The 17,766-nt window shown below is 36.8% G+C and overlaps 1 protein-coding gene across 1 annotated transcript in view; it reads left to right on the top strand.

The window, feature by feature from the left end:
- Positions 1-966: 966 nt before the first annotated feature.
- Positions 967-17,766, top strand: part of LOC111061484 — a 72,919-nt gene continuing 56,119 nt past the window's right edge. Inside the window, exon 1 of the mRNA XM_039445013.1 lies at positions 967-1,069. The gene's annotated coding sequence lies outside the window, so the exon portion shown is untranslated. The remainder of the gene's footprint in view (positions 1,070-17,766) is intronic.

Raw genomic sequence — 17,766 nt, 5'->3', positions numbered from 1 at the left:
TTGTTTGAAATGTTTTAAAGTTTAAAATGTTCTAAATACAAATGTACCTACTTCATGTTTCTATACTGTTTTTAATAATTAGAGTACAGAGCTTTGGAATATGATGAATCTTCAGGAAGTTGCTCTCATCCCAACAATGATGATGATTGCCCACCTATCAAATTCACTTTCAAATATAAGTAAAGGTTTCAATGAGTACAGAATTGTTCGCAAGGGAGGAAACATTTAGTTCTCAGCTAACAGTGAACTCAGTTTCCCTATTAGATTACTAGAGAATTACGATATTTACGATAGAATGTAACGCTGAAAAAAACACAAAAAACATGTAATATTGTGAATACACAAGGGCACTCTCAGTATAAGTTGAGTCACTGATCGACAGAGTTCTTACTGTAAATCACTATCATTATGAAGAATCAGTGATCTTTAGAACCATAGGTCTAAGGCTGGGCATACACCGGTTAGTCAAGACAAGACTAGTCATGTTTAGTCACAATACTTTACATAGTTGCTTATGAAGACGTGTCTAATTGCAATGACTAATCAGTGTGAGTTGCGTCACAAGCAGCAATGTAAAGTATTTTGACTGAAAGTGTTTGATCATGTCTTGTCTTCACTAACTGGTGTGCACCCAGTTAGTCTAGACAAGACATGATCAGACACGTTTAGACACAATACTCCACATAGTTGCTTATGACTAATTTAAGACATGTCTAATTGCAATGACTAATCAGTGTGAGTTGCGTCATAAGCAACTATGTGAAGTATTGTGACTGAACGTGTCTTATCATGTCTTGCCTTGTCTTGACTAAAGTAACTGGTGTGCGCCTGTCCTAACACTTTGCAGTAACACTAGATGAGAATCACAGATGTGTTGTATCTACCTCCTTGATTTTAGCAATTTCTCAGCTGTCAAAAATAAGATATTTGTTTCAAAAGTTTATAATATTTGCTTGTGATGAGACGGTTTGTCAGTTTGCTAATTCTGTGAATGAGGAACTGTGTTTTGGTGACGAAAATTTGAAATACAAAATCGTTTTTAATATTTGAATACTTCATGCTCATCAAAGTAAGTGATTTAAATATTCTCATATTAGTTGATAAATGCTATGGAGTATAAATATACTGTTCCGTGTTCACAAGCATGATATAAGTTTTAGGTTAGGATTTGATTTGATTACTATTATTGAATTTATTGTATAGCTTCAATTTTATCTACTGAGTACTGACTAACTAATCCTAAAGGTCTCGATACAATGTCAATCAACTTCCACTTTTTCTCACCACTTTTCAAATTCTGAATTTATCGAGTTTCTTACATTTTTTTTACTGCACACTTATTTATTGTACATTGCACAATTATTTTCAGTGAAGTTTGTTAAAAATATAACCACTGATAACCACAATAGGCAATCTCATTCCTTTACTCTACCCACAAACGTCTATTTACGTTTCGCTCTTTTATTGTAGAGCGCTCTTGATCACATCGTAGTCGGCAATCGATATGTGGTATAGGTATAAGTTAGTTATTTTTGGGGTTATTTTTAAGTTAGTGTTTTTGGGTTCAAATTTTAATAAATTAACTTGATTGATTCAATATGAAGTGATAATTAAGTGTTATATTTAAATATAGTTTAGTGTTTTAATTTTTCTAAATTCAAAATGTTTAGCTTATATATACAGTATTTTTGGACGAAAATTGAACTTGAACGTTTTACAGTAGAAACATAACCGATTTTTTGGACATTTTATTAATTTATCAAAATTTGGGAATGGAATAGATTTGGGCCAAGCCTATTGTTCCTTCCTAATCATATTTATATGATTTGTGATTCTGTCCACGAATAAATAAATAATAATAATTTTCTAATGCATAATGTAATCTAACAAAGACTGATCATTCTCAAGGTCCAAAGTATCATGCATCAACCCTTCCATCATCCTACTCAAATTTATTTTTATTTCCTCCCAATTTTGTGCTGCTGCCCACTTTCACAGTTTACAATCGACGTTACTGGGTGTTCAGACATAAGCAATTATGATAAAAACCGGGAGTTAAATGGTGGGAAGGCCGATAGAAATGGCCTCTTGACGATTGCGTGCGGTTAAGTGCGGTCTGTCTTTTGTGTGCTGAAGGATGATGGGGAGGGTAGATGGAGGAGGGTAGAAGGTAGATTGAGGAGGGTGGAGGGTAGATGATAATATCGAGGCAGCCGTCACAGTCGACTACCCTTTTATTACGCAATGTAATCGTTGGTGGTAGGGCTGGAGACCCTCCTTCTTCATACGTCAATGGCCAATGGCCGATTCGACCGCCATTGAATTCCTTTTTCACCACCTATCCTGATATTGCTATAGCCTCATTTTCCTGAATACACAAACTAAATATACAGCTCTTTAGTCTACTCCTCGATACATGCATACATGAATAAAATTCATAAAACTTGACTGAGTATTGAGAATTTATACAAATACGTGAAGAGGTTTTTGATTTGATGGATGAATGGAGTGCTTATTTAGTATTTTAAATTCTTTATAGTTATTAAAAATTGTGGTAGCTTGATACTTCAGAATACTCACATTGATAAATTATTAGAATATAATTTCAGTTCAGACTGATATTATTCATCATCTCATCTTCACTTCAGGGATTAGGTTTATGATTAACCTGTTCCGGTACCCATCTCTTTCTTGGCCTCCCTAAATCTCTTTTTCCTGTAGGTCTATAGTTTTAGACTTCGAGGGGCATTCTTCCAGGTGGCATTCTATCCAAATGACTGCACCAGTTGCGTCTATTTGGAATAATTTATTTCATGCAGAGGAGCAACCGATAAAACCTGTCTCATATCAGTATTTCTGATTCTATCAACTCTAGTTCAGCCAAATACACTCCTTTGGAACCTCATTTCAGCAGCTTCAATTCGATATTAGAATTTCATTTTTCAATTAAATAAAATTAAATTTAGAACAATCAATCTGCCTTTATGGTTGTGAATATAATGCCAGTTCATAAAACTCTTGAGACTCCTGTATACAAGACAAATAACATTATTGATTAGTTCATCTCATAGTGCACTTCAATAATCGCCTAAAGCTCTTCCCAACATAGATGAATCCCATAAATTCAACTTATTAAACTATCCATAGATAGTTTGACATCTTGTGCTACCGTACTCCCGGTCATAAAAAATAAACATTCTAAATTGAAATGGATTTCATTCACCATGGTTTTCTCTTTGCTAGTATTGATAAACCTGCAACTGAGCTGTGTTGATATACCTGCAACCAGTTTGCTCGTATTGTCAAACCAGTAACGCAGTGAATTTCACCAAAATTTAAATACTGTATAGCAACAAACTACGATATTTATGTACTTTTGAGATGTGATAGTCTATCTTCTGCTACACGCAAACTGTCGCGACGCAATGTTCTCATTACGATTTCAGATCTTCTGTTGAAATGATATCAAACAAAATAATATTTTATCTTTGTGTTTGCATGACATATGGTTGAAGCGGTCAACGATCCGATGCCGGCAACAAAAGATGAAAAAGCTCTATGAATATAACGGGAGCTGAAAATCAATTAGTCAGACCTCACTAATACCACGCTGCTCTTATGACAAAGACAGAGAACAGAAAAAGATTGTGTTTTATATATGTGTTTAGAATAAAACATACCAAACATATGTGATATAGCAGGCCGGATGTTGCTTACAACTATGATATATTGGACTTTTCTCTCTTCCGGATCACACCTGGATCCCTGGATCCCCAGCCAACCGCAACAGATCATTGTGCCCCCACCTCCACAATCGATCATCAACCCCCCCCCCCACAGGGGAGTATCGTTCACAGCCGTCTGTTTGACACCCTTAATTGGAAATATTGCCCTGAAACTGCCCGCCAATAAATATCACAGGCCAAAGAGTGTCAGCTAGCACACTTCAAGTCGACCCCTTGACTAATAGTCAAACGTTCAATTTCAAGCGTCATAGACGAGATTAGGCAACATTTGTTTCCTCGTTCACTTGAGAGCCCAGTCCATTTTTTTTTGTTTCTAGTCTCTTTTTGGAACACAAATGTTTCATTCTGCCTCATGCTCGATTCTGTATGTTGGTGGCAAAACATAAACCTTGATTTCATTCCGGGAACATGTTTCTGGAAACGTTCCATATGACTTTTCAAGTTCAAACAATGAACATTACGAATTTGGTTTGAAGAAAAAAATGAAAGTTCACTTTGAGGATAGTTCTGTGGCTTGGTGCAAAAACAACCAATGTCAATTTTTTTTTTGAAAAATGAGTTTAATACTCTATACGTCACTAATATCAATTATTTTCAGTTCCAGAAGTGCCAATGTCCTATCTCAAAGAAATAAAAAGTTATAACATGTATACTACCAATGCCATGATTTATTTCACTTATTCACTTATCCACTTATTCCACTCTCAGAGTGCAAAATCTAATGAATACATATATTTTAGATTGTCATTCATGCCAGAACTCCATGCTCCGTGCCAGAACTACCAATGTCGACTTCTGCACTTCTAGCACTCGCATTTCCGTATCGAAATGCCGTAGTTCGAAAATACAAGGTGAACTTTCAAGCTGATTTGGGAGAAGGTTGTTATTTTGACATAGGCAGTTGTTGCACCAAGCCACAGAGATATTAAGGTATTTAGAATTTCTCATCTAAAACCTGATAAGTAGGTTACTGTTATGTAGTGACAAAGGTTGAAATAAAAGAAGACACTTTAATCGTATACAAATGTTTAAATATTAGAATGATTTCTATTTCATTATAACAAAAGGAGATTAACAACAATCAGCTTGTCAAAAAATAATCAATAATCGTTCCTTGGAATAGAATCTGTAATTGATTCATTTCATTCTCTCACCTCCAAAAATATTTCAAGTAATTGCGTGAAAGTCAATAAATTAACTACACGCATAGTTTCATCAGTACCTACTTATAACATCAGGCTCCAAACTAGAATAAGCACGTCATGGACAATCACTAATTTCTGTCATAATCATATTATGGTACATCATAATAACATGTACCGTTCATAATCAAGATATACTCATATTAATGACGTGAAATTTATGGGTGTCTATGGCGTCATTGTAATTGTGGGGCCTGATGTTACAACCATGGATAATGGTTCTATCATCTAACCCTGCATTGAGAAAATACTGTCCACTCATCTTAGGCTGGAGTTGAACTAAACGAGCTTAGAGCTAGAGCACAAATTCTGGGGTATGAAACTCGTGGAAACAACCCGATATAGGCCTATGAGAAGCATGATGAATAATGTCTCCAAAAGTGTATGAATCCGATGTTAGTTACATGGCTTCAGAGCTGTTAAACTGGATAATCCAGATTCTCAATAATTTTTGTTCAGAACATTCGATAATTTGGTCTAACCTCAGCCTTAGGCTAACTACACATACACATCGATTTCTGTTCGTACGGTATTTCGCCGTCCTTATAAATTCTATTAGATTGAACAGATGATTTCAAACAGATTATGTTTGTCAAGTTCCGTTTAATCTGATAGAATTCATAAGGGCGGCAAAATATCGTACGAACAAAAATCGATGTGTGTGTGTGTGCGGGGCTTAAAAGTAAAACATACGATCGTAGAGCTATAACCCTTAAAGAGCACGAACCCTATAGTACAGTATAAAACTCATAACAACCCGATATATGAAGAGTGTATGATTTAAAATGGCTGTATCCAGATTTGTATTAACTCAGTGGAAAAATTTAGAAGACTAGAAGAGTGTGATCAAAAAAGAAAAATAAGAGATCCAGTTCAGCAACGAAACCTAACAATTCATCCCAATACAATACGAGTTTTCTTGTTCTAACCAGCGTAGTATCTCTTTGAGTAGTCGCAGTGGAAGTAGGCCATCGTCTGTTCTTTTCTTTGCCGGGAAAATGATGGATTATGAAAGGAAAATAGGCGGTTTCTCAATGACTACAGCTGCGGCGGACCGAATCTGAAATCGGGTGGCTGTTGCAGTTGCGTCACTGCGTCAGTCGTCAACCGCTGCGGACTGCGGGCGACGTCATGACCAACTAACTATAACTATACTAACTGAAACTATAACTAAGTAGCGCTAAAATTCACTATATTCACTATAACTACATAAACTCACTGTAGGCTACTACACTTGTCTACTACGTTCACTATACTATACAAAACTATAGCTATTCTTTGCTATATCAACTAAAATAGACAAATCTAGTATCATACCTTCTAACATTCACTAATCATGGCCCAGAAGCTATATAACTACAAAGTATTCACTTTACTACACTCCATTACATTCACTAATCACTATAGCCCAGAAACTATACAGAGTGGGTGAAAAGTCCGATAACGGCTTAATATTTCATAGACAAAGGTTATTTGACGGTGGGTTTGATTGGGGGGGATCCTACTCAAATTGAAAATACTACTTTACTATGACTTCAAAAATCTGGTCCGCCATCTTGAGTCCATATTGAATGCAACTTTGATTTTTTAAATAGGAAGGTGGTCATGCGATACATGAATTCGATACGAAATTTTAAGAAAAAAATTGTGAAAACCGCACATCGATATTTCAAACCGTTCAAAAGATATTCATATTATTAATCAATACTGTTCAAAGCAGAAAAAAGAGAAAAAAGTCCGAGAACGACTCAGTATCTCATAAAAGATTGTGATTTCATGGTGGGTGTGATTGGGGATCCTACTCAAATTGAAAATACTACTTTACTATTACTTTAAAAATATGGTCCACCATCTTGGATCCGCCATATTGAATGCAACTTTATTTTTATAAATAGGAAGGTGGTCATGCGATACATAATTTCAAGAGAAAATGAATGGCGGAAATCGCATATCGATATCTCAAACCGCTCTGAGGATATTCACATTATTAATCAATACATGCATATCAGAAATGAAATACATGAGTGGTATTGATTAATAATGTGAATATCTTCTAAACGGTTTGTGATATCGATTTGCGGTTTTCGCCATTCATTTTTTCTTGAAATTCCGTATCGAAATCATGTATCGCATGACCACCTTCCTGTTCAAAAAAATGAAGTTGCATTCAAAATGGCGGATCCAAGATGGCGGACCAGGACCTGTATCAAACAATAATGCTAATAATAATTACAAGTGTGGATATTCTGCGGATGCTATGAGGTAGGAGCTAATTCTATAAATGAAGCCTTTAAACTATAAATGTCAGCATCATATAAAAATCAAAACATATCAATGATTGTGGAATTTATCACGTTGCTGACCAATGATAAGAAAATTCCTCTGTTAGGACAGATAGTATTATAGGCTTCAAAATAGGAACATCCACCTAGGAATTATTGTTTATAATGTGAGCTGTCAACAAGTCCAATAACTTTAGAGGAGAAGTAGTAAGTATTATTTTGCTGAGAAACACTTATCATCCTGAAAATATGCAAAGCCTCTTCTCAATGTGACATGCACGACTAAAATGCTTTGATGCCACTGTTACTCAGTGGACGTTTTTCTTTTTCAATGGCTTTCTTTCAAAAACTACTTGGTTAATCATTTAAAACTGAGATCAACAATAGAGTTTCAGCAATTTCCCATCCCGGATTGTTTGAAGTGTCACAAATATTGCATTGAAACAATACATAATTTCAGTAGGCTTCATTCATTAATCACGATGTCACTCAGTCTTTTTGTTAGCGTTATCAACAACAATACTGTTTTCGTAGTAATTTATCAACTTTGTGTCGAAAAATGTAGTTTAGGAACAAAACATAAGACCAGTAGTCCTTAGCTGCAGTTCATTACTCAATCTATCAACCCCAATTGTTAAAGTGTCGAAAATATTGTATTGAAACAAAACATGACTCCAGAAGGCCCAAACGACACTCCATTACTTACGGTGTTAGTGCCGTAATGTGTCTTTTTGGTAGCTCAATCTGAGAGAAAGGAAAAGAGAGAGAGTGTGAGATAGAGAGGAGTGCACAGAAGGGGTCCCAAGATGTTCCCACGAGGGATCCCGTCGCCGTTCCATTGAACAAAACAGAACAATAATTTACAACCACCCGGGAGATCGAATCATTGTTTTCTCCGTGTTAAATACATCCGCAAGAAGTGAACGAAATAAAAGTTTCCACAGCTCCCTGGGGCTTCTGGGCTCCTAGGCAACTTCCACTGAGAAGTCAGCAGTTAGCAGCCAATTGAGGAGAGCTCTTCACCTTTGACAAGACAATGTCTGTCCCGTGATTCTCGAGAATCACCGTCACCTCAGTCTCGCATCCGTTCCACTTTGTCGGCCGCTATTAATTATTATCCTTCGTGCCTTTCTAGGAAACAGGAAATTGAGTTCCATTGTAATAATTGGAAGTTGGATGATGAGAAACTTACAGTGTATTCGAAAACAGTGAACTATTCAACACTTCAAAAATGGGAAATTCCGTTGGAACAATATAGAGAGCGGGTGAGAATTGAGACATAAAAAGAATTTTAGATTACATAGAAAATGTTCATGAAATAAAATAGAAAACTTCAATAGATTTTCCATTTGAAGTTGTCGAATGAACAAGATATTGCCAGTTTCACAAAAATGTTTCTCAACTTCAGTATGGGAGAGTTCCACAACTTCTAGTGGTCTCTTGGGCTAGCTCCGTTAATAATCAGCTCCAAGCTTCATTATGCATGGTCAGGATGAAGCTACGGGTTGGATTTTGAACCCTACTAAAACTAGAATCAATGGCCCATATGAATAAAACCACAGCAAATGCTCATGAGCAAAAGCATAGAGCATAAGGTTTTGCTCATGAGCAAAAGGTAGAAGCAAAAGCATTTGCTCATTTTTATATGAATAAGCTTTACCTTATACTCTTACCTTATGCTCCTGAACTCTGGAGCAAATGCTCACGTATTTTAAAGATTTTTCATCAGCTGATTCTCTTTCGTAGCCTTAATTTGTATTTATAGCTCACGGAAGCGCTAAATATGCAAACAGGGGGCACCGCTTGTGATTGCGTCGTCTGCTCTGTTTTCTATTTTATGAATACAGTTTTAGGCTAGTTGAGTTTAGAACTTTGAAATAATAGCGTGAAAAAATGTCATCTCTATAATAATCTTCAGCATATTCTTATAATATCAATAGCCTTCTTATAATCGTCTACACTTCATATAAAATGCCTATTAAATGCCTATTTCCTATTTTGTGATGGCTATCTTTATAACAGGTGGCTTTTGTATTTATTCTTTTGTAGAAATAATGGTGATATATTTATAATGGTTGAATCTAAAAAGAGTTTTATAGTTCTACACTATTGGTTGTGATAGTATTTGGTATAGTTTCTTCTTCCTCATACGAATTAGTTGAGCCATTTTACTATGAGCAAAAGGTGATAAGCTGCTCTAGACTGGACTTAACTTTTTTGAAGCATTTGCTTCAAAAGTTGAGCAAATGCTCTAGTTTAATCATACAATTTTGAGCAAAAGCTTTTACTTTTTAGCAAATGCTCAAACTATTTTTTTGATGAGCATGAGCAAAAGGTTTTGCTCACGTTATTCATAGAAAATGAAGCAAATGCTCCATATTTTAGAAGTATGAGCAACTTTATTCATATGGCCTATTGTCATTGTCGTACAAAATATAGGGACTACTCAGTGAGGGCTCACTGAGGGCTACGTATGATCAGTCTCTGAAGATAACTTTTTAGACTCTCATCACTCATCTATACTCCGTACAAATCTTCTTCAGACTTGGAGGAAATTTGCGGCCCAGAGAAATGGAGGGAGATCAACCAATTGCAGTGATGGATTAAGTCATAGGTGGAAGCGTAGTTGTCAATTTGTCAAAAAGAGTCAGTCGAGTCTGTGATTGCAGAGAGGAAACTTCGTAAGTTTAACATGAGCGCTTGAATAACCACTGGAAATTAGAAAACGCTGGCCGGTACACAACGGCAACATAGCCGCCGTTGTATGCCTTCTCTGCTGCGCATGTCCATCCCAAGTCTGAAGTTAATTTGAACGGAGTATAGTATGAAGTTGGAACTCATCCATTCGAAATTTTATTATCTGAATAAGAAACGGTAAGATTGATATTCTCTGTCCGACGGATGAATTTGGTGGAAATTGCATATAGGAATCGAAAAAAAATCGAGGTTTTTGAAACACTCTCTACAGAACTTCAGGCTTAAAATGTCAAACATTTTGTATCAGAGTTATCCAATACTCTTCATGTAGTTTTGTTTGGAATTGATTAAAAAAAAACAGTCCTTTTTCATAAGCTAGTGAATTGTGACTATTTACCGTTTCCATGAACTGCGATGAACATAGAATAGAAAAGTTCAGGTTTAGAATGCCAACATTTTGTATTAGAGTTGTCCCTTACTCTGCAAAAAATGTAGTTAGTTTGAATTGATTCAAAAAACGGTCTTTTATCATGAGCTAGTGAATTGTGACTATTTACCGTTTCCATGTACTGCAAATGAATATAGAATGGAATAATATATTCATTACTTGAATTTCTTTACAATGATTACATAACATAATATGGCGAAGTTTGAACTGCAATATCGACTCCACTATTCAATCGCGATGCAGTGGAGTGAGAGAAAAGAATATAATAGGTCCATGTGCTAGGTGTTCTTGAAATTCGATTTGATGTTAACGTTATAGTAATTCCTCACTTTCTCTGTAGAGAAAATATAGAAAGAATACAATAGGCCTATGTAGCCTAAGTGCTGGGTCTTCTTGAAATTTGATTTGATGTCAACGTTGAAGTGATTCCTCACTTTCTCTGTTTGGCTAGAATCAATCCTAAACTCGATAACACCCCACTTTCTTGCGAATAGGAGCCAGCTTTTTTTGAGTGGTGGCATATTGGTTTTTTGTTGGACGGCATCTCCTCCTTACCTGGAATAGCTAAGTGCATTATCATCTCGACAATCATTAGCGTCATCATTGGACCAGAATGCCGATCACTTCCGCCAAACAGCCACAAAAAAGAGAAAGCCACGCTCATTATTCACGTAATGATAAGTTTTCTAGGTGAAAAAATAATTCGCTTTCCTCGAAAAACGGGTGGTGACAGACGTCTGACAAATGGATTGCACTAAATGTCAACTGGACATTTAACGGGGGAAATAAATGCTGTAGTAGCCAAGTAGCCAGTGGTATTGTTTGTTGAAAAATAGTCCAGTTGAGAAAAACAATGAATGCGCATCACTAGCTCCCCTTGGCTCCTTTCTTCGTATAAGACGCCCGTAGTGTGGAGTCAGAAGACAACGTGGGAACGTGGCCTTCCTCTTTTCAACGGGACAGTTACTCATTGTCCGATGATTGTATTGGTGCACTCCTGTGCGTCGTCAACTTATAATGCCTTACAGCCATGCTCTTTCAATTCTTTTTCTTTTCTTCCTGCGCACTTTGAGAATATTCTATGTGCTCCTTGTTAATCTCCGGTCCATTTTGGTTGGTATGTGTAGTGACATCAACTACGTCACTTGAAGCAACACACATTCGAAGAGTTTGGCTCCCTGCACACTCGTGTCGCTTTAGTTGTATTTTTTGTTAGAATAAGGAATTTCACACAGAATTCTACAAGAATAAATTATTAAATGTTTTGAAAACACAAATTTGAATTGTCAACCACTTTTTATTATTAAAAAGGACACAAATTTAAATTGTCAACCACTTATTATTAAAAAGTGATTGACAATTTAAATTCTTGTTTTCATGTTTTCATTATGGAAAAGTACCACAACATCACTCACAAAACACAACTGTACAGTAATAAATGTTTATTCCTCCCCCCAAAAAAACTGAAACTACTACATCAATTTCAGAAAATATAGATAGATTACAATTACATAACTGAAAAAGGAAAAGATATGTAACATACCTAAAAAAGAATGATCAAGAAATCAAAATAACGTTATTCATAGAAGAAAAAATTTTTTTTACAATACAATCAAATAAATGAAACGGAAATAAATTACGGTCTGAATCCTCCTTTGTTACAATTCAATATTATTTATTTATTATTCACAATGGAGACAACGGGTTTCCACAAATATGTCTCCTTGACAATAAAAATTGTACAGATACAAATGTAAAAAAGAAAAATAAAGATAAAAATAATATGAACTTATTCAATAATAACTAATACAAACAACAAAAATACCACCTAATTCAAAAATGGAAAATACAAAGATTTCAAATACTTATTAAAAAAGTAAGAATAAAACAAATTGAGAATTATTACATGGGGATGATAGTTATGTTTTTGAGTTAAGATATTGTTGAATTCACTTCACTTTGGGATATCGCTTATAAAGCGGGTTACAAGTTACACTGATGATTGGATAGTTGGAATTCAACGTTAAAATCTATATATATATAAAAGCGAAATGGCACTCACTCACTGACTGACTGACTGACTCACTCACTCACTCACTCACTCACTTACTCGCATAACTAAAAATCTACCGGACCAAAAACGTTCAAATTTGGTAGGTATGTTCAGTTGGCCCTTTAGAGGCGCACTAAGAAATCTTTTGGCAATATTCCAACTCTAAGGGTTGTTTTTAAGGGTTTAAAGTTCGTCTTTTAGCATGTATATTCTTCTTCTCCCAATCTCTTAATCATAATTGAAATTTCCATATCATATGTTACTATAGAACTATAATCTAGATAGAGTACCTCTTCGAAACAGTTGTTAACTGGCAACTAAATTAATAATTTTGTCAGGTTAGTATTCAGTTGAGTTGAATTGTTAGGTTGGCACCAAGTTGAAGATTTAAATGCATTTATCGCGGAAAAATAATTGATTGGGCACTGCTACTTCAATCCTGGGAATATTATATTACTAGCCGTCAGGCTCGCTTCGCTCGCCATATCCGTTTAGCCAGACGTTTAGTCTGAACCCCCGACTGGATTGTCCTAACATATGATAAAATGCTCAAATGAAAAAAGGAGGCGAGCGAAGCGAGCCTGCTGATATCATTCTTGGACGATCCAGTCGGGGGTCCAGGGGGCGGAGCCCCCTTGCTTGACGGATATGGCGAGCGAAGCGAGCCTGACGGCTAGTTCATCATAAATCAGCTGACAAGTGATTACACAGATGTGTGGAGAAGCCAGCCGAGCGAAGCGAGCCTGACGGCTAGTAACATATAATTATCCAATCAGTACTTTTCTAGAGTCTAAACTTTCAACGCTATTCCTAATTCATTGGATAGTTGGAATTCAACGTTGAAATAACATATATCCAATCAGAACTTTTCTAGAGTCTAAACTTTCAACGCTATTCCTAATTCATTCTATATGTGATTAATTTTCTGATTACTATACTTGAGTGTGAATTTCAATCATCAAGTAGGATTATTGTTTCTGCTGAACTAGATGTGTTGAATAGTACCGCCCATGAGTGTTGTCGTTTGTGAAGGACTACTATAACAATCTCGACTGGTACGTGAAGTTGAAAGGCCTGAAGGTAGTTACGTTCCAAACCACCGGAATTGCAATTCGTATTTACTATCATGGATTTCAGGTTCTTAGTACCATACTGTAATAATTGATTGAACGAGATTTCATGAACTATTCTTCAAAATTAACCAAACACAGCTTTGTAAAGCAATTATACTAATGTTATCGGGCAGCACGGAAAATGAAGTCAATTGTTGGATGACACAGTAAACGAATCTGTTGAATTCAAATTATATAAGCAGTATGTTAACTGTTTATAGTGAATGAATTGTGACTGAGGTATCAAACTGATTACTTGATTACTAATTCAATTGAATAAGTTACAAGTTTTAAATTATATCAGGGGTAACCATCACCCCTTTTCACAAGCCCATTGATGCACGCCCCTGAATTTAGAAAAAAATATTCAGCTTCATCTTCCCACGATAAAAAGTCGTCAGTAGTCGTTTTAGGATCAACTCACACTTACGCGACTTAGGTCGAGAAGAAACTCGACTTTAGTAGAGAGCATGTGTTTCCAAATGGTGACGTCGCGGAGACTAGAATCGACTGGTCTGAGTGTCACCATTTGGAAACACATGCTCTCGACTAGAGTCGAGTCTCTTCTCGACCTGAGTCGCGTAGATGTGAGCCTTAAACATTTCAATAATTGAAAGTTTCAAACATTTCATAGTCTCAACTTAGAGATAGATGGTCCTCGGAGTAAGTGAGTGAGGAAATGAGAGACCTCTACAATAACCCAGACATTGTAAGAGAAATAAAATGTAGGAGATTACAATGGGCCGGGCACGTGCTCAGGAGAGGAGAAGAGTCCAATTTGAGAAAAGTTTTAGCACCCAACCCTCGAGGAAGGAGACCCAGACAGAGATGGTGGTAACAGGTTAAGACTGTCATGGAGAGGCTTGGAGCGACAGAGAAAGATGCTGAGGAGCGAACTACGTGGAGATAGTTTGTTGGTGCGGCCAAATATCAACTATAACTGCAATGTCATAATTATATTATGAGTATAGTGTTTTATACAATGAACGAATAAATAAATGAATAACTGAACTATAACTAAATGTAAGTTAGTCAATTTAATTTTTTACAGTCGAGTCAGTGAAAATTTTTCAAGTTGATATCAGTTGTATAGGCTACAAATGGAAGCTTTATCCATGTTGAGTTATTAGATGGAAATCAAACAAGGACGATACAGGAACGCCATGAGAGTCGATTGCCTCCCCGCCTCGCCGCCCCGTCCGGCAAGGATTACAGAACAGGCGATGACCAGCGAGGTGTGAAGGTTTGTAACATGTATTCAATTCGAAATGGAGCCGGGCCTCTGGTTGGCTGGTTGTGTGCGTCTCCACTCGACGGACCTCCGTCGCCCGCAGCCGCATTCCCGCGCACGGGCCGTCACAGTCCAGTGACCGACGTCACAACCTGACAACGCTGCCTCCTGTATCACACAATTACACTACCAACAAAACAACGACAGAGAGGCGAGTGGGAAAACGCGAGTTTTTCATCGGTATACAACACTTTCATTCTCTTCAAAACCACCTCGCTTTTTGTCACATTTACTGAGAGAATCGATCGATCGACCCCCCCCCTCGACTAGATTCAACCTTCGTGTCGGTGGAAAAAATATCAAGGCTACATGCAGACCATGCCGATCAAGGTAAACTTGACAGACGAAAAAATTCAGTTCAATTTATTTGTTGTGCATTCGAATTAAATGGAACTGGGGTTTCTTTACAGGAAGTTATGTCTATTGATGGTAATATGAATCGACAGAAACGCAGCAGCTTGTGGAATAAAATGAAGAATCTACCTGAGATTGCGTTCTGATCTACCAGAAAGTGATAAGAATAATTGTGTAATTTGCTCTGCCAGCGCCACATTCTCGTCAAGTCACTTGCTAAGTCGCTCGCTGTTCATTGACCGAGCGAAGTGAGGTCTAAGATTCAAGACGACGGTTTTGCATTTCTCTTTATGTTTCTATATTTGTTTATATTTATGTTTATATGTTCCGCATTTACGGCGAAACGCGGCAATAGATTGTCATGAAATTTGACATGAATTTATATTCCTTTTTAAATTTCGCGTCGGCGTATATATAAGGTTTTTTGAAATTTTTCATTTTAATGGTAATACAAAAGGAGAAGGAGTCTCCTCCGAACGCCAATATTACTGTTAAATCAGACTATAGAATTATTCATCATAAATCAGCTGTCGAGTGGATTATTAATTGTATGCAATGACGCATGCAATAATTGATATCTCAATGTAACTTGATAAAAAGTCAGCTCCTGTGTGGAATATTAATTGCATACCTCATTGAATGCAATTTTTATGCACTAATAAATGAACTATTGATTGCATGAAATAGCGCATGCAATTGATAACTAAGATAACATAGTATTGTCTCTCGATCTTTCTCTGCTTTGAACTCGGCCTGACCTGTTGCCAGAATGTCTTTAGCTTTTGATGTTAGCATTTTTGATACACCAGCCCCAACAGACGTTTTCACACCGATATCTCGCCGACACGACATACAGACAGGATTTACTCTGATGGACAGTATAAGACGAGGCTTCGGTTTATAACTGCGCGAGGTCTACTGTTCACAGAACTACTAGGACGGATTGAAGGTGAGCGGTGGGATACTTGTAGCCATCCACACTCACGCGCTCGTCGACACTTGGCGAGAGTGTAGAAGCGGCATTACAGTTGCTGATTGGAGTGCAAAATCAGTATCAGCGACTGATGAAAAATGAATGAATGATGGAGGAGATTTTATTATGAGAGCCTGAATGGGATGACAACAGGTTATAAGATTTATCGAACATGACGCGACCCCGTCCACACACAATCCTGAGTGAGAAGTCAAATCTACTATTCTGAATCTACCAGACTAGAAGAATGACTAGAAGAAGAACATCTTCAAATCCTCTCCGTCCTTTGAGATAACCTTTCAGGCCATTGAGTATAATATCTCTCCTCTAATTGTTGAAAACTCGATAGACGTTATTTTGATCTCACTCATCACAAATCAGAAAAACTATCCATAAAATCCTTTGAGGGTAAAGATGTGAACAATTTAGCAGTCAGTTTCAACATAATCAAAGCAAAACACTTGAATAGTTCATTTATTCCAATTGAAGCATTTCTAATATTAGTCATTGCAAGTCTGCCAATGATTGATATGATGTAGGATAAACGATAAGAATCTGTTATCTGAGCATTGAGAGCGACAATTCACAAGAACTGTATACACGCCATTCAACAAATTCACATTCTGATTCATATTTTCTCATTTAAATTCACATTCACATTTCCAAGATGGAAATAGCTATTAGAACAATATAATATACAAAAGGTGTGAAGGCTATTTTCAAATAGTTTTCTCTTCCAAATCAATCGAGTGGTACCATAATGGCTATTAGACAAAATTTCAGCTCAGTTGAGGTCAGTGATGCCAACATTTGAGGAGCGATAACACACCACAGCCGAGACGAAGCGGGCAGGCCAGCCTGTGGACGCATGTGCAGCAAAAGCAACGAAAAGTGCCCCCGCTAAACGCCACCAAGCAGCGTGAGAGAACTAGAACAAATCAATGTGCGACACTAGTCAAAGCATCGTTCTATGCTAATAATTCGGCCTTATTACACCTTGCCGTTCCACACTTCACGGCTTCAACCTCCGAAATTGAGCGACCACTAACTACCTCGTACTCGTACTACTCAACGCCCTCCGCCTCATCTTCACCCGAGACCGCGAAAAGACCAAGTCGAAATCTTATTTAACCGGCATTACACGCGTGAAACAGCGTTGTCAACGCCTTATTTCCATCTTCTTGTCGGGTGTCATTCAACAACTGTGATAGCTCAATAACGTGGACGCTTAATCAGCCGTTAACTGACGGCTCATTAGCATAGAAACGCGGCACGAGCTTAGAAAATTCGGGTGGAGAGATGAAATTAAATGAAAATATCCTTTATTAACTTGAGAGATGAGATATGACAAAAGCGTGTGAAATTCATTGTTATCAGGAACAGTTTGATAGAGTTGTGGAAATTGCTGAAAAAATAGTTAATGAAGATTAATATAATAGAATACGATTTAGAATAGTATTCATTTTTATGAATCAGGTGATTATTCTTTTTAAAAAATTCGAATCAAAATTGAATCCCACTGTTGTCGTTGAACGAAGTTTGATTAAATTGTACCTTTATTCGGTACTGTGTCATTATTAACTGAATTCGGGAGAAACATAGCACAAT

The sequence above is a fragment of the Nilaparvata lugens genome, chromosome 1, assembly GCF_014356525.2.
Source record: "Nilaparvata lugens isolate BPH chromosome 1, ASM1435652v1, whole genome shotgun sequence".
NCBI classification, from domain to species: domain Eukaryota; kingdom Metazoa; phylum Arthropoda; class Insecta; order Hemiptera; family Delphacidae; genus Nilaparvata; species Nilaparvata lugens.
The sequence above is the reverse complement of the archived record's forward strand: the minus strand, read 5'-3'. Positions and strand labels throughout refer to the sequence as shown.